We start from the raw sequence: 19,921 nt of genomic DNA on the forward strand, positions 1-19,921 counted from the left end.
CTAACAGTGGGGCAAAAGTCCAAAGAGTTACATAGGCTGAGAAAAAGAGCAGTGATTATTGTATCACACACGTGTAGCTCATTGCAGAAAGGTCCTGTCAACCAGCTTGCCACATTTAAAAATTGAATTCTGAGGACTGCCTCTCGGCTTACGGCCATACTACCGGAAGATCGCCCGATCTCGTCTGATCTCGGAAGCTAAGCTGGGTCTGGCCTGGTTAGTACTTGGATGGGAGACTGCCTAGGAATACCAGGTGCTGTAGGCTTTTAGCGATGCTCCCCGTATAGGGCGCACTTTCTCCCTTTTGTTTTTCTCACAATGGCTATAGATACTTGCCAGACTTGTCAAAACGCTACATTATGCTCGTCCAAACAAAACGCTGGTCTCCACCCAAAACATGTTTAGTTTTGACTCGGTCTGAAATTTATAGCAAGATTTGCAGTGTCGCCAACAGTGACCCATGTGCCTCAAGGCACTTCAGTGCTAACAGTGGGGCAAAAGTCCAAAGAGTTACATAGGCTGAGAAAAAGAGCAGTGATTATTGTATCACACACGTGTAGCTCATTGCAGAAAGGTCCTGTCAACCAGCTTGCCACATTTAAAAGTTGAATTCTGAGGACTGCCTCTCGGCTTACGGCCATACTACCCGAAGATCGCCCGATCTCGTCTGATCTCGGAAGCTAAGCTGGGTCTGGCCTGGTTAGTACTTGGATGGGAGACTGCCTAGGAATACCAGGTGCTGTAGGCTTTTAGCGATGCTCCCAGTATAGGGCGCACTTTCTCCCTTTTGTTTTTCTCACAATGGCTATAGATACTTGCCACACTTGTCAAAACGCTACATTATGCTCGTCCAAACAAAACGCTGGTCTCCACCCAAAACATGTTTGTTTAGTTTTGACTCGGTCTGAAATTTATAGCAAGATTTGCAGTGTTGCCAACAGTGACCCATGTGCCTCAAGGCACTTCAGTGCTAACATTGGGGCAAAAGTCCAAAGAGTTACATAGGCTGAGAAAAAGAGCAGTGATTATTGTATCACACACGTGTAGCTCATTGCAGAAAGGTCCTGTCAACCAGCTTGCCACATTTAAAAATTGAATTCTGAGTACTGCGTCTCGGCTTACGGCCATACTACCCGAAGATCGCCCGATCTCGTCTGATCTCGGAAGCTAAGCTGGGTCTGGCCTGGTTAGTACTTGGATGGGAGACTGCCTAGGAATACCAGGTGCTGTAGGCTTTTAGCGATGCTCCCAGTATAGGGCGCACTTTCTCCCTTTTGTTTTTCTCACAATGGCTATAGATACTTGCCACACTTGTCAAAAGGCTACATTATGCTCGTCCAAACAATACGCTGGTCTCCACCCAAAACATGTTTAGTTTTGACTCGGTCTGAAATTTATAGCAAGATTTGCAGTGTCGCCAACAGTGACCCATGTGCCTCAAGGCACTTCAGTGCTAACAGTGGGGCAAAAGTCCAAAGAGTTACATAGGCTGAGAAAAAGAGCAGTGATTTTTGTATCACACACGTGTAGCTCATTGCAGAAAGGTCCTGTCAACCAGCTTGCCACATTTAAAAGTTGAATTCTGAGGACTGCCTCTCGGCTTACGGCCATACTACCCGAAGATCGCCCGATCTCGTCTGATCTCGGAAGCTAAGCTGGGTCTGGCCTGGTTAGTACTTGGTTGGGAGACTGCCTAGGAATACCAGGTGCTGTAGGCTTTTAGCGATGCTACCAGTATAGGGCGCACTTTCTCCCTTTTGTTTTTTTCACGATGGCTATAGATATTTGCCACACTTGTCAAAACGCTACATTATGCTCGTCCAAACAAACCGCTGGTCTCCACCCAAAACATGTTTGTTTAGTTTTGACTCGGTCTGAAATTTATAGCAAGATTTGCAGTGTTGCCAACAGTGACCCATGTGCCTCAAGGCACTTCAGTGCTAACAGTGGGGCAAAAGTCCAAAGAGTTACATAGGCTGAGAAAAAGAGCAGTGATTATTGTATCACACACGTGTAGCTCATTGCAGAAAGGTCCTGTCAACCAGCTTGCCACATTTAAAAATTGAATTCTGAGGACTGCCTCTCGGCTTACGGCCATACTACCGGAAGATCGCCCGATCTCGTCTGATCTCGGAAGCTAAGCTGGGTCTGGCCTGGTTAGTACTTGGATGGGAGACTGCCTAGGAATACCAGGTGCTGTAGGCTTTTAGCGATGCTCCCCGTATAGGGCGCACTTTCTCCCTTTTGTTTTTCTCACAATGGCTATAGATACTTGCCAGACTTGTCAAAACGCTACATTATGCTCGTCCAAACAAAACGCTGGTCTCCACCCAAAACATGTTTAGTTTTGACTCGGTCTGAAATTTATAGCAAGATTTGCAGTGTCGCCAACAGTGACCCATGTGCCTCAAGGCACTTCAGTGCTAACAGTGGGGCAAAAGTCCAAAGAGTTACATAGGCTGAGAAAAAGAGCAGTGATTATTGTATCACACACGTGTAGCTCATTGCAGAAAGGTCCTGTCAACCAGCTTGCCACATTTAAAAGTTGAATTCTGAGGACTGCCTCTCGGCTTACGGCCATACTACCCGAAGATCGCCCGATCTCGTCTGATCTCGGAAGCTAAGCTGGGTCTGGCCTGGTTAGTACTTGGATGGGAGACTGCCTAGGAATACCAGGTGCTGTAGGCTTTTAGCGATGCTCCCAGTATAGGGCGCACTTTCTCCCTTTTGTTTTTCTCACAATGGCTATAGATACTTGCCACACTTGTCAAAACGCTACATTATGCTCGTCCAAACAAAACGCTGGTCTCCACCCAAAACATGTTTGTTTAGTTTTGACTCGGTCTGAAATTTATAGCAAGATTTGCAGTGTTGCCAACAGTGACCCATGTGCCTCAAGGCACTTCAGTGCTAACATTGGGGCAAAAGTCCAAAGAGTTACATAGGCTGAGAAAAAGAGCAGTGATTATTGTATCACACACGTGTAGCTCATTGCAGAAAGGTCCTGTCAACCAGCTTGCCACATTTAAAAATTGAATTCTGAGTACTGCGTCTCGGCTTACGGCCATACTACCCGAAGATCGCCCGATCTCGTCTGATCTCGGAAGCTAAGCTGGGTCTGGCCTGGTTAGTACTTGGATGGGAGACTGCCTAGGAATACCAGGTGCTGTAGGCTTTTAGCGATGCTCCCAGTATAGGGCGCACTTTCTCCCTTTTGTTTTTCTCACAATGGCTATAGATACTTGCCACACTTGTCAAAAGGCTACATTATGCTCGTCCAAACAATACGCTGGTCTCCACCCAAAACATGTTTAGTTTTGACTCGGTCTGAAATTTATAGCAAGATTTGCAGTGTCGCCAACAGTGACCCATGTGCCTCAAGGCACTTCAGTGCTAACAGTGGGGCAAAAGTCCAAAGAGTTACATAGGCTGAGAAAAAGAGCAGTGATTATTGTATCACACACGTGTAGCTCATTGCAGAAAGTTCCTGTCAACCAGCTTGCCACATTTAAAAATTGAATTCTGAGGACTGCCTCTCGGCTTACGGCCATACTACCCGAAGATCGCCCGATCTCGTCTGATCTCGGAAGCTAAGCTGGGTCTGGCCTGATTAGTACTTGGATGGGAGACTGCCTAGGAATACCAGGTGCTGTAGGCTTTTAGCGATGTTCCCAGTATAGGGCGCACTTTCTCCCTTTTGTTTTTGTCACAATGGCTATAGATACTTGCCACACTTGTCAAAACGCTACATTATGCTCGTCCAAACAAAACGCTGGTCTCCACCCAAAACATGTTTAGTTTTGACTCGGTCTGAAATTTATAGCAAGATTTGCAGTGTCGCCAATAGTGACCCATGTGCCTCAAGGCACTTCAGTGCTAACAGTGGGGCAAAAGTCGTAAGAGTTACATAGGCTGAGAAAAAAAAGCAGTGATTATTGTATCACACACGTGTAGCTCATTGCAGAAAGGTCCTGTCAACCAGCTTGCCACATTTAAAAATTGAATTCTGAGGACTGCCTCTCGGCTTACGGCCATACTACCCGAAGATCGCCCGATCTCGTCTGATCTCGGAAGCTAAGCTGGGTCTGGCCTGGTTAGTACTGGGTTGGGAGACTGCCTAGGAATACCAGGTGCTGTAGGCTTTTAGCGATGCTCCCAGTATAGGGCGCACTTTCTCCCTTTTGTTTTTTTCACAATGGCTATAGATACTTGCCACACTTGTCAAAACGCTGCATTATGCTCGTCCAAACAAACCGCTGGTCTCCACCCAAAACATGTTTGTTTAGTTTTGACTCGGTCTGAAATTTATAGCAAGATTTGCAGTGTCGCCAACAGTGACCCATGTGCCTCAAGGCACTTCAGTGCTAACATTGGGGCAAAAGTCCAAAGAGTTACATAGGCTGAGAAAAAGAGCAGTGATTATTGTATCACACACGTGTAGCTCATTGCAGAAAGCTCCTGTCAACCAGCTTGCCACATTTAAAAATTTAATTCTGAGGACAGCCTCTCGGCTTACGGCCATACTACCCGAAGATCGCCCGATCTCGTTTGAACTCGGAAGCTAAGCTGGGTCTGGCCTGGTTAGTACTGGGTTGGGAGACTGCCTAGGAATACCAGGTGCTGTAGGCTTTTAGCGATGCTCCCAGTATAGGGCGCACTTTCTCCCTTTTGTTTTTTTCACAATGGCTATAGATACTTGCCACACTTGTCAAAACGCTACATTATGCTCGCCCAAACAAACCGCTGGTCTCCACCCAAAACATGTTTGTTTAGTTTTGACTCGGTCTGAAATTTATAGCAAGATTTGCAGTGTCGCCAACAGTGACCCATGTGCCTCAAGGCACTTCAGTGCTAACATTGGGGCAAAAGTCCAAAGAGTTACATAGGCTGAGAAAAAGAGCAGTGATTATTGTATCACACACGTGTAGCTCATTGCAGAAAGGTCCTGTCAACCAGCTTGCCACATTTAAAAATTGAATTCTGAGGACGGCATCTCGGCTTACGGCCATACTACCCGAAGATCGCCCGATCTCGTCTGATCTCGGAAGCTAAGCTGGGTCTGGCCTGATTAGTACTTGGATGGGAGACTGCCTAGGAATACCAGGTGCTGTAGGCTTTTAGCGATGTTCCCAGTATAGGGCGCACTTTCTCCCTTTTGTTTTTGTCACAATGGCTATAGATACTTGCCACACTTGTCAAAACGCTACATTATGCTCGTCCAAACAAAACGCTGGTCTCCACCCAAAACATGTTTAGTTTTGACTCGGTCTGAAATTTATAGCAAGATTTGCAGTGTCGCCAATAGTGACCCATGTGCCTCAAGGCACTTCAGTGCTAACAGTGGGGCAAAAGTCGTAAGAGTTACATAGGCTGAGAAAAAAAAGCAGTGATTATTGTATCACACACGTGTAGCTCATTGCAGAAAGGTCCTGTCAACCAGCTTGCCACATTTAAAAATTGAATTCTGAGGACTGCCTCTCGGCTTACGGCCATACTACCCGAAGATCGCCCGATCTCGTCTGATCTCGGAAGCTAAGCTGGGTCTGGCCTGGTTAGTACTGGGTTGGGAGACTGCCTAGGAATACCAGGTGCTGTAGGCTTTTAGCGATGCTCCCAGTATAGGGCGCACTTTCTCCCTTTTGTTTTTTTCACAATGGCTATAGATACTTGCCACACTTGTCAAAACGCTGCATTATGCTCGTCCAAACAAACCGCTGGTCTCCACCCAAAACATGTTTGTTTAGTTTTGACTCGGTCTGAAATTTATAGCAAGATTTGCAGTGTCGCCAACAGTGACCCATGTGCCTCAAGGCACTTCAGTGCTAACATTGGGGCAAAAGTCCAAAGAGTTACATAGGCTGAGAAAAAGAGCAGTGATTATTGTATCACACACGTGTAGCTCATTGCAGAAAGCTCCTGTCAACCAGCTTGCCACATTTAAAAATTTAATTCTGAGGACAGCCTCTCGGCTTACGGCCATACTACCCGAAGATCGCCCGATCTCGTTTGAACTCGGAAGCTAAGCTGGGTCTGGCCTGGTTAGTACTGGGTTGGGAGACTGCCTAGGAATACCAGGTGCTGTAGGCTTTTAGCGATGCTCCCAGTATAGGGCGCACTTTCTCCCTTTTGTTTTTTTCACAATGGCTATAGATACTTGCCACACTTGTCAAAACGCTACATTATGCTCGCCCAAACAAACCGCTGGTCTCCACCCAAAACATGTTTGTTTAGTTTTGACTCGGTCTGAAATTTATAGCAAGATTTGCAGTGTCGCCAACAGTGACCCATGTGCCTCAAGGCACTTCAGTGCTAACAGTGGGGCAAAAGTCCAAAGAGTTACATAGGCTGAGAAAAAGAGCAGTGATTATTGTATCACACACGTGTAGCTCATTGCAGAAAGGTCCTGTCAACCAGCTTGCCACATTTAAAAATTGAATTCTGAGGACGGCATCTCGGCTTACGGCCATACTACCCGAAGATCGCCCGATCTCGTCTGATCTCGGAAGCTAAGCTGGGTCTGGCCTGGTTAGTACTTGGATGGGAGACTGCCTAGGAATACCAGGTGCTGTAGGCTTTTAGCGATGCTCCCAGTATAGGGCGCACTTTCTCCCTTTTGTTTTTGTCACAATGGCTATAGATACTTGCCACACTTGTCAAAACGCTACATGATGCTCGTCCAAACAAAACGCTGGTCTCCACCCAAAACATGTTTAGTTTTGACTCGGTCTGAAATTTATAGCAAGATTTGCAGTGTCGCCAACAGTGACCCATGTGCCTCAAGGCACTTCAGTGCTAACAGTGGGGCAAAAGTCCAAAGAGTTACATAGGCTGAGAAAAAGAGCAGTGATTATTGTATCACACACGTGTAGCTCATTGCAGAAAGGTCCTGTCAACCAGCTTGCCACATTTAAAAGTTGAATTCTGAGGACTGCCTCTCGGCTTACGGCCATACTACCCGAAGATCGCCCGATCTCGTCTGATCTCGGAAGCTAAGCTGGCTCTGGCCTGGTTAGTACTTGGATGGGAGTCTGCCTAGGAATACCAGGTGCTGTAGGCTTTTAGCGATGCTCCCAGTATAGGGCGCACTTTCTCCCTTTTGTTTTTCTCACAATGGCTATAGATACTTGCCACACTTGTCAAAACGCTACATTATGCTCGTCCAAACAAAACGCTGGTCTCCACCCAAAACATGTTTGTTTAGTTTTGACTCGGTCTGAAATTTATAGCAAGATTTGCAGTGTTGCCAACAGTGACCCATGTGCCTCAAGGCACTTCAGTGCTAACATTGGGGCAAAAGTCCAAAGAGTTACATAGGCTGAGAAAAAGAGCAGTGATTATTGTATCACACACGTGTAGCTCATTGCAGAAAGGTCCTGTCAACCAGCTTGCCACATTTAAAAATTGAATTCTGAGTACTGCGTCTCGGCTTACGGCCATACTACCCGAAGATCGCCCGATCTCGTCTGATCTCGGAAGCTAAGCTGGGTCTGGCCTGGTTAGTACTTGGATGGGAGACTGCCTAGGAATACCAGGCTCTGTAGGCTTTTAGCGATGCTCCCAGTATAGGGCGCACTTTCTCCCTTTTGTTTTTCTCACAATGGCTATAGATACTTGCCACGCTTGTCAAAAGGCTACATTATGCTCGTCCAAACAATACGCTGGTCTCCACCCAAAACATGTTTAGTTTTGACTCGGTCTGAAATTTATAGCAAGATTTGCAGTGTCGCCAACAGTGACCCATGTGCCTCAAGGCACTTCAGTGCTAACAGTGGGGCAAAAGTCCAAAGAGTTACATAGGCTGAGAAAAAGAGCAGTGATTTTTGTATCACACACGTGTAGCTCATTGCAGAAAGGTCCTGTCAACCAGCTTGCCACATTTAAAAGTTGAATTCTGAGGACTGCCTCTCGGCTTACGGCCATACTACCCGAAGATCGCCCGATCTCGTCTGATCTCGGAAGCTAAGCTGGGTCTGGCCTGGTTAGTACTTGGTTGGGAGACTCCCTAGGAATACCAGGTGCTGTAGGCTTTTAGCGATGCTACCAGTATAGGGCGCACTTTCTCCCTTTTGTTTTTTTCACAATGGCTATAGATATTTGCCACACTTGTCAAAACGCTACATTATGCTCGTCCAAACAAACCGCTGGTCTCCACCCAAAACATGTTTGTTTAGTTTTGACTCGGTCTGAAATTTATAGCAAGATTTGCAGTGTTGCCAACAGTGACCCATGTGCCTCAAGGCACTTCAGTGCTAACAGTGGGGCAAAAGTCCAAAGAGTTACATAGGCTGAGAAAAAGAGCAGTGATTATTGTATCACACACGTGTAGCTCATTGCAGAAAGGTCCTGTCAACCAGCTTGCCACATTTAAAAATTGAATTCTGAGGACTGCCTCTCGGCTTACGGCCATACTACCGGAAGATCGCCCGATCTCGTCTGATCTCGGAAGCTAAGCTGGGTCTGGCCTGGTTAGTACTTGGATGGGAGACTGCCTAGGAATACCAGGTGCTGTAGGCTTTTAGCGATGCTCCCCGTATAGGGCGCACTTTCTCCCTTTTGTTTTTCTCACAATGGCTATAGATACTTGCCAGACTTGTCAAAACGCTACATTATGCTCGTCCAAACAAAACGCTGGTCTCCACCCAAAACATGTTTAGTTTTGACTCGGTCTGAAATTTATAGCAAGATTTGCAGTGTCGCCAACAGTGACCCATGTGCCTCAAGGCACTTCAGTGCTAACAGTGGGGCAAAAGTCCAAAGAGTTACATAGGCTGAGAAAAAGAGCAGTGATTATTGTATCACACACGTGTAGCTCATTGCAGAAAGGTCCTGTCAACCAGCTTGCCACATTTAAAAGTTGAATTCTGAGGACTGCCTCTCGGCTTACGGCCATACTACCCGAAGATCGCCCGATCTCGTCTGATCTCGGAAGCTAAGCTGGGTCTGGCCTGGTTAGTACTTGGATGGGAGACTGCCTAGGAATACCAGGTGCTGTAGGCTTTTAGCGATGCTCCCAGTATAGGGCGCACTTTCTCCCTTTTGTTTTTCTCACAATGGCTATAGATACTTGCCACACTTGTCAAAACGCTACATTATGCTCGTCCAAACAAAACGCTGGTCTCCACCCAAAACATGTTTGTTTAGTTTTGACTCGGTCTGAAATTTATAGCAAGATTTGCAGTGTTGCCAACAGTGACCCATGTGCCTCAAGGCACTTCAGTGCTAACATTGGGGCAAAAGTCCAAAGAGTTACATAGGCTGAGAAAAAGAGCAGTGATTATTGTATCACACACGTGTAGCTCATTGCAGAAAGGTCCTGTCAACCAGCTTGCCACATTTAAAAATTGAATTCTGAGTACTGCGTCTCGGCTTACGGCCATACTACCCGAAGATCGCCCGATCTCGTCTGATCTCGGAAGCTAAGCTGGGTCTGGCCTGGTTAGTACTTGGATGGGAGACTGCCTAGGAATACCAGGTGCTGTAGGCTTTTAGCGATGCTCCCAGTATAGGGCGCACTTTCTCCCTTTTGTTTTTCTCACAATGGCTATAGATACTTGCCACACTTGTCAAAAGGCTACATTATGCTCGTCCAAACAATACGCTGGTCTCCACCCAAAACATGTTTAGTTTTGACTCGGTCTGAAATTTATAGCAAGATTTGCAGTGTCGCCAACAGTGACCCATGTGCCTCAAGGCACTTCAGTGCTAACAGTGGGGCAAAAGTCCAAAGAGTTACATAGGCTGAGAAAAAGAGCAGTGATTATTGTATCACACACGTGTAGCTCATTGCAGAAAGGTCCTGTCAACCAGCTTGCCACATTTAAAAGTTGAATTCTGAGGACTGCCTCTCGGCTTACGGCCATACTACCCGAAGATCGCCCGATCTCGTCTGATCTCGGAAGCTAAGCTGGGTCTGGCCTGGTTAGTACTTGGATGGGAGACTGCCTAGGAATACCAGGTGCTGTAGGCTTTTAGCGATGCTCCCAGTATAGGGCGCACTTTCTCCCTTTTGTTTTTCTCACAATGGCTATAGATACTTGCCACACTTGTCAAAACGCTACATTATGCTCGTCCAAACAAAACGCTGGTCTCCACCCAAAACATGTTTGTTTAGTTTTGACTCGGTCTGAAATTTATAGCAAGATTTGCAGTGTTGCCAACAGTGACCCATGTGCCTCAAGGCACTTCAGTGCTAACATTGGGGCAAAAGTCCAAAGAGTTACATAGGCTGAGAAAAAGAGCAGTGATTATTGTATCACACACGTGTAGCTCATTGCAGAAAGGTCCTGTCAACCAGCTTGCCACATTTAAAAATTGAATTCTGAGTACTGCGTCTCGGCTTACGGCCATACTACCCGAAGATCGCCCGATCTCGTCTGATCTCGGAAGCTAAGCTGGGTCTGGCCTGGTTAGTACTTGGATGGGAGACTGCCTAGGAATACCAGGCTCTGTAGGCTTTTAGCGATGCTCCCAGTATAGGGCGCACTTTCTCCCTTTTGTTTTTCTCACAATGGCTATAGATACTTGCCACACTTGTCAAAAGGCTACATTATGCTCGTCCAAACAATACGCTGGTCTCCACCCAAAACATGTTTAGTTTTGACTCGGTCTGAAATTTATAGCAAGATTTGCAGTGTCGCCAACAGTGACCCATGTGCCTCAAGGCACTTCAGTGCTAACAGTGGGGCAAAAGTCCAAAGAGTTACATAGGCTGAGAAAAAGAGCAGTGATTTTTGTATCACACACGTGTAGCTCATTGCAGAAAGGTCCTGTCAACCAGCTTGCCACATTTAAAAGTTGAATTCTGAGGACTGCCTCTCGGCTTACGGCCATACTACCCGAAGATCGCCCGATCTCGTCTGATCTCGGAAGCTAAGCTGGGTCTGGCCTGGTTAGTACTTGGTTGGGAGACTCCCTAGGAATACCAGGTGCTGTAGGCTTTTAGCGATGCTACCAGTATAGGGCGCACTTTCTCCCTTTTGTTTTTTTCACAATGGCTATAGATATTTGCCACACTTGTCAAAACGCTACATTATGCTCGTCCAAACAAACCGCTGGTCTCCACCCAAAACATGTTTGTTTAGTTTTGACTCGGTCTGAAATTTATAGCAAGATTTGCAGTGTTGCCAACAGTGACCCATGTGCCTCAAGGCACTTCAGTGCTAACAGTGGGGCAAAAGTCCAAAGAGTTACATAGGCTGAGAAAAAGAGCAGTGATTATTGTATCACACACGTGTAGCTCATTGCAGAAAGGTCCTGTCAACCAGCTTGCCACATTTAAAAATTGAATTCTGAGGACTGCCTCTCGGCTTACGGCCATACTACCGGAAGATCGCCCGATCTCGTCTGATCTCGGAAGCTAAGCTGGGTCTGGCCTGGTTAGTACTTGGATGGGAGACTGCCTAGGAATACCAGGTGCTGTAGGCTTTTAGCGATGCTCCCCGTATAGGGCGCACTTTCTCCCTTTTGTTTTTCTCACAATGGCTATAGATACTTGCCAGACTTGTCAAAACGCTACATTATGCTCGTCCAAACAAAACGCTGGTCTCCACCCAAAACATGTTTAGTTTTGACTCGGTCTGAAATTTATAGCAAGATTTGCAGTGTCGCCAACAGTGACCCATGTGCCTCAAGGCACTTCAGTGCTAACAGTGGGGCAAAAGTCCAAAGAGTTACATAGGCTGAGAAAAAGAGCAGTGATTATTGTATCACACACGTGTAGCTCATTGCAGAAAGGTCCTGTCAACCAGCTTGCCACATTTAAAAGTTGAATTCTGAGGACTGCCTCTCGGCTTACGGCCATACTACCCGAAGATCGCCCGATCTCGTCTGATCTCGGAAGCTAAGCTGGGTCTGGCCTGGTTAGTACTTGGATGGGAGACTGCCTAGGAATACCAGGTGCTGTAGGCTTTTAGCGATGCTCCCAGTATAGGGCGCACTTTCTCCCTTTTGTTTTTCTCACAATGGCTATAGATACTTGCCACACTTGTCAAAACGCTACATTATGCTCGTCCAAACAAAACGCTGGTCTCCACCCAAAACATGTTTGTTTAGTTTTGACTCGGTCTGAAATTTATAGCAAGATTTGCAGTGTTGCCAACAGTGACCCATGTGCCTCAAGGCACTTCAGTGCTAACATTGGGGCAAAAGTCCAAAGAGTTACATAGGCTGAGAAAAAGAGCAGTGATTATTGTATCACACACGTGTAGCTCATTGCAGAAAGGTCCTGTCAACCAGCTTGCCACATTTAAAAATTGAATTCTGAGTACTGCGTCTCGGCTTACGGCCATACTACCCGAAGATCGCCCGATCTCGTCTGATCTCGGAAGCTAAGCTGGGTCTGGCCTGGTTAGTACTTGGATGGGAGACTGCCTAGGAATACCAGGTGCTGTAGGCTTTTAGCGATGCTCCCAGTATAGGGCGCACTTTCTCCCTTTTGTTTTTCTCACAATGGCTATAGATACTTGCCACACTTGTCAAAAGGCTACATTATGCTCGTCCAAACAATACGCTGGTCTCCACCCAAAACATGTTTAGTTTTGACTCGGTCTGAAATTTATAGCAAGATTTGCAGTGTCGCCAACAGTGACCCATGTGCCTCAAGGCACTTCAGTGCTAACAGTGGGGCAAAAGTCCAAAGAGTTACATAGGCTGAGAAAAAGAGCAGTGATTATTGTATCACACACGTGTAGCTCATTGCAGAAAGTTCCTGTCAACCAGCTTGCCACATTTAAAAATTGAATTCTGAGGACTGCCTCTCGGCTTACGGCCATACTACCCGAAGATCGCCCGATCTCGTCTGATCTCGGAAGCTAAGCTGGGTCTGGCCTGATTAGTACTTGGATGGGAGACTGCCTAGGAATACCAGGTGCTGTAGGCTTTTAGCGATGTTCCCAGTATAGGGCGCACTTTCTCCCTTTTGTTTTTGTCACAATGGCTATAGATACTTGCCACACTTGTCAAAACGCTACATTATGCTCGTCCAAACAAAACGCTGGTCTCCACCCAAAACATGTTTAGTTTTGACTCGGTCTGAAATTTATAGCAAGATTTGCAGTGTCGCCAATAGTGACCCATGTGCCTCAAGGCACTTCAGTGCTAACAGTGGGGCAAAAGTCGTAAGAGTTACATAGGCTGAGAAAAAAAAGCAGTGATTATTGTATCACACACGTGTAGCTCATTGCAGAAAGGTCCTGTCAACCAGCTTGCCACATTTAAAAATTGAATTCTGAGGACTGCCTCTCGGCTTACGGCCATACTACCCGAAGATCGCCCGATCTCGTCTGATCTCGGAAGCTAAGCTGGGTCTGGCCTGGTTAGTACTGGGTTGGGAGACTGCCTAGGAATACCAGGTGCTGTAGGCTTTTAGCGATGCTCCCAGTATAGGGCGCACTTTCTCCCTTTTGTTTTTTTCACAATGGCTATAGATACTTGCCACACTTGTCAAAACGCTGCATTATGCTCGTCCAAACAAACCGCTGGTCTCCACCCAAAACATGTTTGTTTAGTTTTGACTCGGTCTGAAATTTATAGCAAGATTTGCAGTGTCGCCAACAGTGACCCATGTGCCTCAAGGCACTTCAGTGCTAACATTGGGGCAAAAGTCCAAAGAGTTACATAGGCTGAGAAAAAGAGCAGTGATTATTGTATCACACACGTGTAGCTCATTGCAGAAAGCTCCTGTCAACCAGCTTGCCACATTTAAAAATTTAATTCTGAGGACAGCCTCTCGGCTTACGGCCATACTACCCGAAGATCGCCCGATCTCGTTTGAACTCGGAAGCTAAGCTGGGTCTGGCCTGGTTAGTACTGGGTTGGGAGACTGCCTAGGAATACCAGGTGCTGTAGGCTTTTAGCGATGCTCCCAGTATAGGGCGCACTTTCTCCCTTTTGTTTTTTTCACAATGGCTATAGATACTTGCCACACTTGTCAAAACGCTACATTATGCTCGCCCAAACAAACCGCTGGTCTCCACCCAAAACATGTTTGTTTAGTTTTGACTCGGTCTGAAATTTATAGCAAGATTTGCAGTGTCGCCAACAGTGACCCATGTGCCTCAAGGCACTTCAGTGCTAACAGTGGGGCAAAAGTCCAAAGAGTTACATAGGCTGAGAAAAAGAGCAGTGATTATTGTATCACACACGTGTAGCTCATTGCAGAAAGGTCCTGTCAACCAGCTTGCCACATTTAAAAATTGAATTCTGAGGACGGCATCTCGGCTTACGGCCATACTACCCGAAGATCGCCCGATCTCGTCTGATCTCGGAAGCTAAGCTGGGTCTGGCCTGGTTAGTACTTGGATGGGAGACTGCCTAGGAATACCAGGTGCTGTAGGCTTTTAGCGATGCTCCCAGTATAGGGCGCACTTTCTCCCTTTTGTTTTTGTCACAATGGCTATAGATACTTGCCACACTTGTCAAAACGCTACATGATGCTCGTCCAAACAAAACGCTGGTCTCCACCCAAAACATGTTTAGTTTTGACTCGGTCTGAAATTTATAGCAAGATTTGCAGTGTCGCCAACAGTGACCCATGTGCCTCAAGGCACTTCAGTGCTAACAGTGGGGCAAAAGTCCAAAGAGTTACATAGGCTGAGAAAAAGAGCAGTGATTATTGTATCACACACGTGTAGCTCATTGCAGAAAGGTCCTGTCAACCAGCTTGCCACATTTAAAAATTGAATTCTGAGTACTGCGTCTCGGCTTACGGCCATACTACCCGAAGATCGCCCGATCTCGTCTGATCTCGGAAGCTAAGCTGGGTCTGGCCTGGTTAGTACTGGGTTGGGAGACTGCCTAGGAATACCAGGTGCTGTAGGCTTTTAGCGATGCTCCCAGTATAGGGCGCACTTTCTCCCTTTTGTTTTTCTCACAATGGCTATAGATACTTGCCACACTTGTCAAAAGGCTACATTATGCTCGTCCAAACAATACGCTGGTCTCCACCCAAAACATGTTTAGTTTTGACTCGGTCTGAAATTTATAGCAAGATTTGCAGTGTCGCCAACAGTGACCCATGTGCCTCAAGGCACTTCAGTGCTAACAGTGGGGCAAAAGTCCAAAGAGTTACATAGGCTGAGAAAAAGAGCAGTGATTATTGTATCACACACGTGTAGCTCATTGCAGAAAGTTCCTGTCAACCAGCTTGCCACATTTAAAAATTGAATTCTGAGGACTGCCTCTCGGCTTACGGCCATACTACCCGAAGATCGCCCGATCTCGTCTGATCTCGGAAGCTAAGCTGGGTCTGGCCTGATTAGTACTTGGATGGGAGACTGCCTAGGAATACCAGGTGCTGTAGGCTTTTAGCGATGTTCCCAGTATAGGGCGCACTTTCTCCCTTTTGTTTTTGTCACAATGGCTATAGATACTTGCCACACTTGTCAAAACGCTACATTATGCTCGTCCAAACAAAACGCTGGTCTCCACCCAAAACATGTTTAGTTTTGACTCGGTCTGAAATTTATAGCAAGATTTGCAGTGTCGCCAATAGTGACCCATGTGCCTCAAGGCACTTCAGTGCTAACAGTGGGGCAAAAGTCGTAAGAGTTACATAGGCTGAGAAAAAAAAGCAGTGATTATTGTATCACACACGTGTAGCTCATTGCAGAAAGGTCCTGTCAACCAGCTTGCCACATTTAAAAATTGAATTCTGAGGACTGCCTCTCGGCTTACGGCCATACTACCCGAAGATCGCCCGATCTCGTCTGATCTCGGAAGCTAAGCTGGGTCTGGCCTGGTTAGTACTGGGTTGGGAGACTGCCTAGGAATACCAGGTGCTGTAGGCTTTTAGCGATGCTCCCAGTATAGGGCGCACTTTCTCCCTTTTGTTTTTTTCACAATGGCTATAGATACTTGCCACACTTGTCAAAACGCTGCATTATGCTCGTCCAAACAAACCGCTGGTCTCCACCCAAAACATGTTTGTTTAGTTTTGACTCGGTCTGAAATTTATAGCAAGATTTGCAGTGTCGCCAACAGTGACCCATGTGCCTCAAGGCACTTCAGTGCTAACATTGGGGCAAAAGTCCAAAGAGTTACATAGGCTGAGAAAAAGAGCAGTGATTATTGTATCACACACGTGTAGCTCATTGCAGAAAGCTCCTGTCAACCAGCTTGCCACATTTAAAAATTTAATTCTGAGGACAGCCTCTCGGCTTACGGCCATACTACCCGAAGATCGCCCGATCTCGTTTGAACTCGGAAGCTAAGCTGGGTCTGGCCTGGTTAGTACTGGGTTGGGAGACTGCCTAGGAATACCAGGTGCTGTAGGCTTTTAGCGATGCTCCCAGTATAGGGCGCACTTTCTCCCTTTTGTTTTTTTCACAATGGCTATAGATACTTGCCACACTTGTCAAAACGCTACATTATGCTCGCCCAAACAAACCGCTGGTCTCCACCCAAAACATGTTTGTTTAGTTTTGACTCGGTCTGAAATTTATAGCAAGATTTGCAGTGTCGCCAACAGTGACCCATGTGCCTCAAGGCACTTCAGTGCTAACAGTGGGGCAAAAGTCCAAAGAGTTACATAGGCTGAGAAAAAGAGCAGTGATTATTGTATCACACACGTGTAGCTCATTGCAGAAAGGTCCTGTCAACCAGCTTGCCACATTTAAAAATTGAATTCTGAGGACGGCATCTCGGCTTACGGCCATACTACCCGAAGATCGCCCGATCTCGTCTGATCTCGGAAGCTAAGCTGGGTCTGGCCTGGTTAGTACTTGGATGGGAGACTGCCTAGGAATACCAGGTGCTGTAGGCTTTTAGCGATGCTCCCAGTATAGGGCGCACTTTCTCCCTTTTGTTTTTGTCACAATGGCTATAGATACTTGCCACACTTGTCAAAACGCTACATGATGCTCGTCCAAACAAAACGCTGGTCTCCACCCAAAACATGTTTAGTTTTGACTCGGTCTGAAATTTATAGCAAGATTTGCAGTGTCGCCAACAGTGACCCATGTGCCTCAAGGCACTTCAGTGCTAACAGTGGGGCAAAAGTCCAAAGAGTTACATAGGCTGAGAAAAAGAGCAGTGATTATTGTATCACACACGTGTAGCTCATTGCAGAAAGTTCCTGTCAACCAGCTTGCCACATTTAAAAATTGAATTCTGAGGACTGCCTCTCGGCTTACGGCCATACTACCCGAAGATCGCCCGATCTCGTCTGATCTCGGAAGCTAAGCTGGGTCTGGCCTGGTTAGTACTTGGATGGGAGACTGCCTAGGAATACCAGGTGCTGTAGGCTTTTAGCGATGCTCCCAGTATAGGGCGCACTTTCTCCCTTTTGTTTTTGTCACAATGGCTATAGATACTTGCCACACTTGTCAAAACGCTACATTATGCTCGTCCAAACAAAACGCTGGTCTCCACCCAAAACATGTTTAGTTTTGACTCGGTCTGAAATTTATAGCAAGATTTGCAGTGTCGCCAACAGTGACCCATGTGCCTCAAGGCACTTCAGTGCTAACAGTGGGGCAAAAGTCCAAAGAGTTACATAGGCTGAGAAAAAGAGCAGTGATTATTGTATCACACACGTGTAGCTCATTGCAGAAAGTTCCTGTCAACCAGCTTGCCACATTTAAAAATTGGATTCTGAGGACTGCCTCTCGGCTTACGGCCATACTACCCGAAGATCGCCCGATCTCGTCTGATCTCGGAAGCTAAGCTGGGTCTGGCCTGGTTAGTACTTGGTTGGGAGACTGCCTAGGAATACCAGGTGCTGTAGGCTTTTAGCGATGCTCCCAGTATAGGGCGCACTTTCTCCCTTTTGTTTTTGTCACAATGGCTATTGATACTTGCCACACTTGTCAAAACGCTACATTATGCTCGTCCAAACAAAACGCTGGTCTCCACCCATAACAAGTTTAGTTTTGACTCGGTCTGAAATTTATAGCAAGATTTGCAGTGTCGCCAACAGTGACCCATGTGCCTCAAGGCACTTCAGTTCTAACAGTGGGGCAAAAGTCCAAAGAGTTACATAAGCTGAGAAAAAGAGCAGTGATTATTTTATCACACACGTGTAGCTCATTGCAGAAAGGTCCTGTCAACCAGCTTGCCACATTTAAAAATTGAATTCTGAGGACAGCCTCTCGGCTTACGGCCATACTACCCGAAGATCGCCCGATCTCGTTTGATCTCGGAAGCTAAGCTGGGTCTGGCCTGGTTAGTACTGGGTTGGGAGACTGCCTAGGAATACCAGGTGCTGTAGGCTTTTAGCGATGCTCCCAGTATAGGGCGCACTTTCTCCCTTTTGTTTTTTTCACAATGGCTATAGATACTTGCCACACTTGTCAAAACGCTACATTATGCTCGCCCAAACAAACCGCTGGTCTCCACCCAAAACATGTTTGTTTAGTTTTGACTCGGTCTGAAATTTATAGCAAGATTTGCAGTGTCGCCAACAGTGACCCATGTGCCTCAAGGCACTTCTGTGCTAACAGTGGGGCAAAAGTCCAAAGAGTTACATAGGCTGAGAAAAAGAGCAGTGATTATTGTATCACACACGTGTAGCTCATTGCAGAAAGGTCCTGTCAACCAGCTTGCCACATTTAAAAATTGGATTCTGAGGACTGCCTCTCGGCTTACGGCCATACTACCCGAAGATCGCCCGATCTCGTCTGATCTCGGAAGCTAAGCTGGGTCTGGCCTGGTTAGTACTTGGTTGGGAGACTGCCTAGGAATACCAGGTGCTGCAGGCTTTTAGCGATGCTCCCAGTATAGGGCGCACTTTCTCCCTTTTGTTTTTGTCACAATGGCTATTGATACTTGCCACACTTGTCAAAACGCTACATGATGCTCGTCCAAACAAAACGCTGGTCTCCACCCAAAACATGTTTAGTTTTGACTCGGTCTGAAATTTATAGCAAGATTTGCAGTGTCGCCAACAGTGACCCATGTGCCTCAAGGCACTTCAGTGCTAACAGTGGGGCAAAAGTCCAAAGAGTTACATAGGCTGAGAAAAAGAGCAGTGATTATTGTATCACACACGTGTAGCTCATTGCAGAAAGTTCCTGTCAACCAGCTTGCCACATTTAAAAATTGAATTCTGAGGACTACCTCTCGGCTTACGGCCGTACTACCCGAAGATCACCCGATCTCGTCTGATCTCGGAGGCTAAGCTGGGCCTGGCCTGGTTAGTACTTGGATGGGAGACTGCCTAGGAATACCAGGTGCTGTAGGCTTTTAGCGATGCTCCCAGTATAGGGCGCACTTTCTCCCTTTTGTTTTTGTCACAATGGCTATAGATACTTGCCACACTTGTCAAAACGCTACATTATGCTCGTCCAAACAAAACGCTGGTCTCCACCCAAAACAAGTTTAGTTTTGACTCGGTCTGAAATTTATAGCAAGATTTGCAGTGTCGCCAACAGTGACCCATGTGCCTCAAGGCACTTCAGTGCTAACAGTGGGGCAAAAGTCCAAAGAGTTACATAGGCTAAGAAAAAGAGCAGTGATTATTGTATCACACACGTGTAGCTCATTGCAGAAAGTTCCTGTCAACCAGCTTGCCACATTTAAAAATTGGATTCTGAGGACTGCCTCTCGGCTTACGGCCATACTACCCGAAGATCGCCCGATCTCGTCTGATCTCGGAAGCTAAGCTGGGTCTGGCCTGGTTAGTACTTGGTTGGGAGACTGCCTAGGAATACCAGGTGCTGTGGGCTTTTAGCGATGCTCCCAGTATAGGGCGCACTTTCTCCCTTTTGTTTTTGTCACAATGGCTATTGATACTTGCCACACTTGTCAAAACGCTACATTATGCCCGTCCAAACAAAACGCTGGTCTCCACCCAAAACAAGTTTAGTTTTGACTCGGTCTGAAATTTATAGCAAGATTTGCAGTGTCGCCAACAGTGACCCATGTGCCTCAAGGCACTTCAGTTCTAACAGTGGGGCAAAAGTCCAAAGAGTTACATAAGCTGAGA

The 19,921-nt window shown here is 46.6% G+C and overlaps 41 pseudogenes; all 41 read left to right on the forward strand.

Annotated features, from left to right (window-relative positions):
- The first annotated feature begins 146 nt into the window (after nt 1-146).
- Nucleotides 147-265, forward strand: LOC133566008 (5S ribosomal RNA; annotated as a pseudogene).
- Nucleotides 266-629: 364 nt separating this feature from the next.
- LOC133567500 (5S ribosomal RNA) lies at nt 630-748 on the forward strand (annotated as a pseudogene).
- Nucleotides 749-1,116: 368 nt separating this feature from the next.
- LOC133567501 (5S ribosomal RNA) lies at nt 1,117-1,235 on the forward strand (annotated as a pseudogene).
- Nucleotides 1,236-1,599: 364 nt separating this feature from the next.
- Nucleotides 1,600-1,718, forward strand: LOC133565217 (5S ribosomal RNA; annotated as a pseudogene).
- Nucleotides 1,719-2,086: 368 nt separating this feature from the next.
- Nucleotides 2,087-2,205, forward strand: LOC133566009 (5S ribosomal RNA; annotated as a pseudogene).
- Nucleotides 2,206-2,569: 364 nt separating this feature from the next.
- On the forward strand, nt 2,570-2,688 carry LOC133567502 (5S ribosomal RNA; annotated as a pseudogene).
- Nucleotides 2,689-3,056: 368 nt separating this feature from the next.
- Nucleotides 3,057-3,175, forward strand: LOC133567503 (5S ribosomal RNA; annotated as a pseudogene).
- Nucleotides 3,176-3,539: 364 nt separating this feature from the next.
- LOC133565042 (5S ribosomal RNA) lies at nt 3,540-3,658 on the forward strand (annotated as a pseudogene).
- A 365-nt stretch (nt 3,659-4,023) lies between these two features.
- LOC133565129 (5S ribosomal RNA) lies at nt 4,024-4,142 on the forward strand (annotated as a pseudogene).
- Nucleotides 4,143-4,510: 368 nt separating this feature from the next.
- LOC133565103 (5S ribosomal RNA) lies at nt 4,511-4,629 on the forward strand (annotated as a pseudogene).
- Nucleotides 4,630-4,997: 368 nt separating this feature from the next.
- Nucleotides 4,998-5,116, forward strand: LOC133565043 (5S ribosomal RNA; annotated as a pseudogene).
- A 365-nt stretch (nt 5,117-5,481) lies between these two features.
- Nucleotides 5,482-5,600, forward strand: LOC133565130 (5S ribosomal RNA; annotated as a pseudogene).
- Nucleotides 5,601-5,968: 368 nt separating this feature from the next.
- Nucleotides 5,969-6,087, forward strand: LOC133565104 (5S ribosomal RNA; annotated as a pseudogene).
- A 368-nt stretch (nt 6,088-6,455) lies between these two features.
- Nucleotides 6,456-6,574, forward strand: LOC133567508 (5S ribosomal RNA; annotated as a pseudogene).
- A 364-nt stretch (nt 6,575-6,938) lies between these two features.
- On the forward strand, nt 6,939-7,057 carry LOC133566633 (5S ribosomal RNA; annotated as a pseudogene).
- A 368-nt stretch (nt 7,058-7,425) lies between these two features.
- Nucleotides 7,426-7,544, forward strand: LOC133566656 (5S ribosomal RNA; annotated as a pseudogene).
- A 364-nt stretch (nt 7,545-7,908) lies between these two features.
- Nucleotides 7,909-8,027, forward strand: LOC133565308 (5S ribosomal RNA; annotated as a pseudogene).
- A 368-nt stretch (nt 8,028-8,395) lies between these two features.
- LOC133566010 (5S ribosomal RNA) lies at nt 8,396-8,514 on the forward strand (annotated as a pseudogene).
- Nucleotides 8,515-8,878: 364 nt separating this feature from the next.
- On the forward strand, nt 8,879-8,997 carry LOC133567509 (5S ribosomal RNA; annotated as a pseudogene).
- Nucleotides 8,998-9,365: 368 nt separating this feature from the next.
- LOC133567510 (5S ribosomal RNA) lies at nt 9,366-9,484 on the forward strand (annotated as a pseudogene).
- A 364-nt stretch (nt 9,485-9,848) lies between these two features.
- LOC133567511 (5S ribosomal RNA) lies at nt 9,849-9,967 on the forward strand (annotated as a pseudogene).
- Nucleotides 9,968-10,335: 368 nt separating this feature from the next.
- On the forward strand, nt 10,336-10,454 carry LOC133566657 (5S ribosomal RNA; annotated as a pseudogene).
- Nucleotides 10,455-10,818: 364 nt separating this feature from the next.
- Nucleotides 10,819-10,937, forward strand: LOC133565309 (5S ribosomal RNA; annotated as a pseudogene).
- A 368-nt stretch (nt 10,938-11,305) lies between these two features.
- Nucleotides 11,306-11,424, forward strand: LOC133566012 (5S ribosomal RNA; annotated as a pseudogene).
- A 364-nt stretch (nt 11,425-11,788) lies between these two features.
- Nucleotides 11,789-11,907, forward strand: LOC133567512 (5S ribosomal RNA; annotated as a pseudogene).
- Nucleotides 11,908-12,275: 368 nt separating this feature from the next.
- On the forward strand, nt 12,276-12,394 carry LOC133567513 (5S ribosomal RNA; annotated as a pseudogene).
- A 364-nt stretch (nt 12,395-12,758) lies between these two features.
- On the forward strand, nt 12,759-12,877 carry LOC133565044 (5S ribosomal RNA; annotated as a pseudogene).
- A 365-nt stretch (nt 12,878-13,242) lies between these two features.
- Nucleotides 13,243-13,361, forward strand: LOC133565131 (5S ribosomal RNA; annotated as a pseudogene).
- Nucleotides 13,362-13,729: 368 nt separating this feature from the next.
- LOC133565105 (5S ribosomal RNA) lies at nt 13,730-13,848 on the forward strand (annotated as a pseudogene).
- Nucleotides 13,849-14,216: 368 nt separating this feature from the next.
- On the forward strand, nt 14,217-14,335 carry LOC133567515 (5S ribosomal RNA; annotated as a pseudogene).
- Nucleotides 14,336-14,699: 364 nt separating this feature from the next.
- Nucleotides 14,700-14,818, forward strand: LOC133565132 (5S ribosomal RNA; annotated as a pseudogene).
- Nucleotides 14,819-15,182: 364 nt separating this feature from the next.
- Nucleotides 15,183-15,301, forward strand: LOC133565045 (5S ribosomal RNA; annotated as a pseudogene).
- Nucleotides 15,302-15,666: 365 nt separating this feature from the next.
- On the forward strand, nt 15,667-15,785 carry LOC133565134 (5S ribosomal RNA; annotated as a pseudogene).
- A 368-nt stretch (nt 15,786-16,153) lies between these two features.
- LOC133565106 (5S ribosomal RNA) lies at nt 16,154-16,272 on the forward strand (annotated as a pseudogene).
- Nucleotides 16,273-16,640: 368 nt separating this feature from the next.
- LOC133567517 (5S ribosomal RNA) lies at nt 16,641-16,759 on the forward strand (annotated as a pseudogene).
- Nucleotides 16,760-17,123: 364 nt separating this feature from the next.
- Nucleotides 17,124-17,242, forward strand: LOC133567518 (5S ribosomal RNA; annotated as a pseudogene).
- Nucleotides 17,243-17,606: 364 nt separating this feature from the next.
- LOC133565218 (5S ribosomal RNA) lies at nt 17,607-17,725 on the forward strand (annotated as a pseudogene).
- Nucleotides 17,726-18,089: 364 nt separating this feature from the next.
- Nucleotides 18,090-18,208, forward strand: LOC133565518 (5S ribosomal RNA; annotated as a pseudogene).
- A 368-nt stretch (nt 18,209-18,576) lies between these two features.
- On the forward strand, nt 18,577-18,695 carry LOC133566353 (5S ribosomal RNA; annotated as a pseudogene).
- A 364-nt stretch (nt 18,696-19,059) lies between these two features.
- On the forward strand, nt 19,060-19,178 carry LOC133566390 (5S ribosomal RNA; annotated as a pseudogene).
- Nucleotides 19,179-19,542: 364 nt separating this feature from the next.
- On the forward strand, nt 19,543-19,661 carry LOC133565817 (5S ribosomal RNA; annotated as a pseudogene).
- The last annotated feature ends 260 nt before the right edge of the window (nt 19,662-19,921 follow it).

This window comes from Nerophis ophidion, linkage group LG13, assembly GCF_033978795.1.
Source record: "Nerophis ophidion isolate RoL-2023_Sa linkage group LG13, RoL_Noph_v1.0, whole genome shotgun sequence".
NCBI lineage: Eukaryota > Metazoa > Chordata > Actinopteri > Syngnathiformes > Syngnathidae > Nerophis > Nerophis ophidion.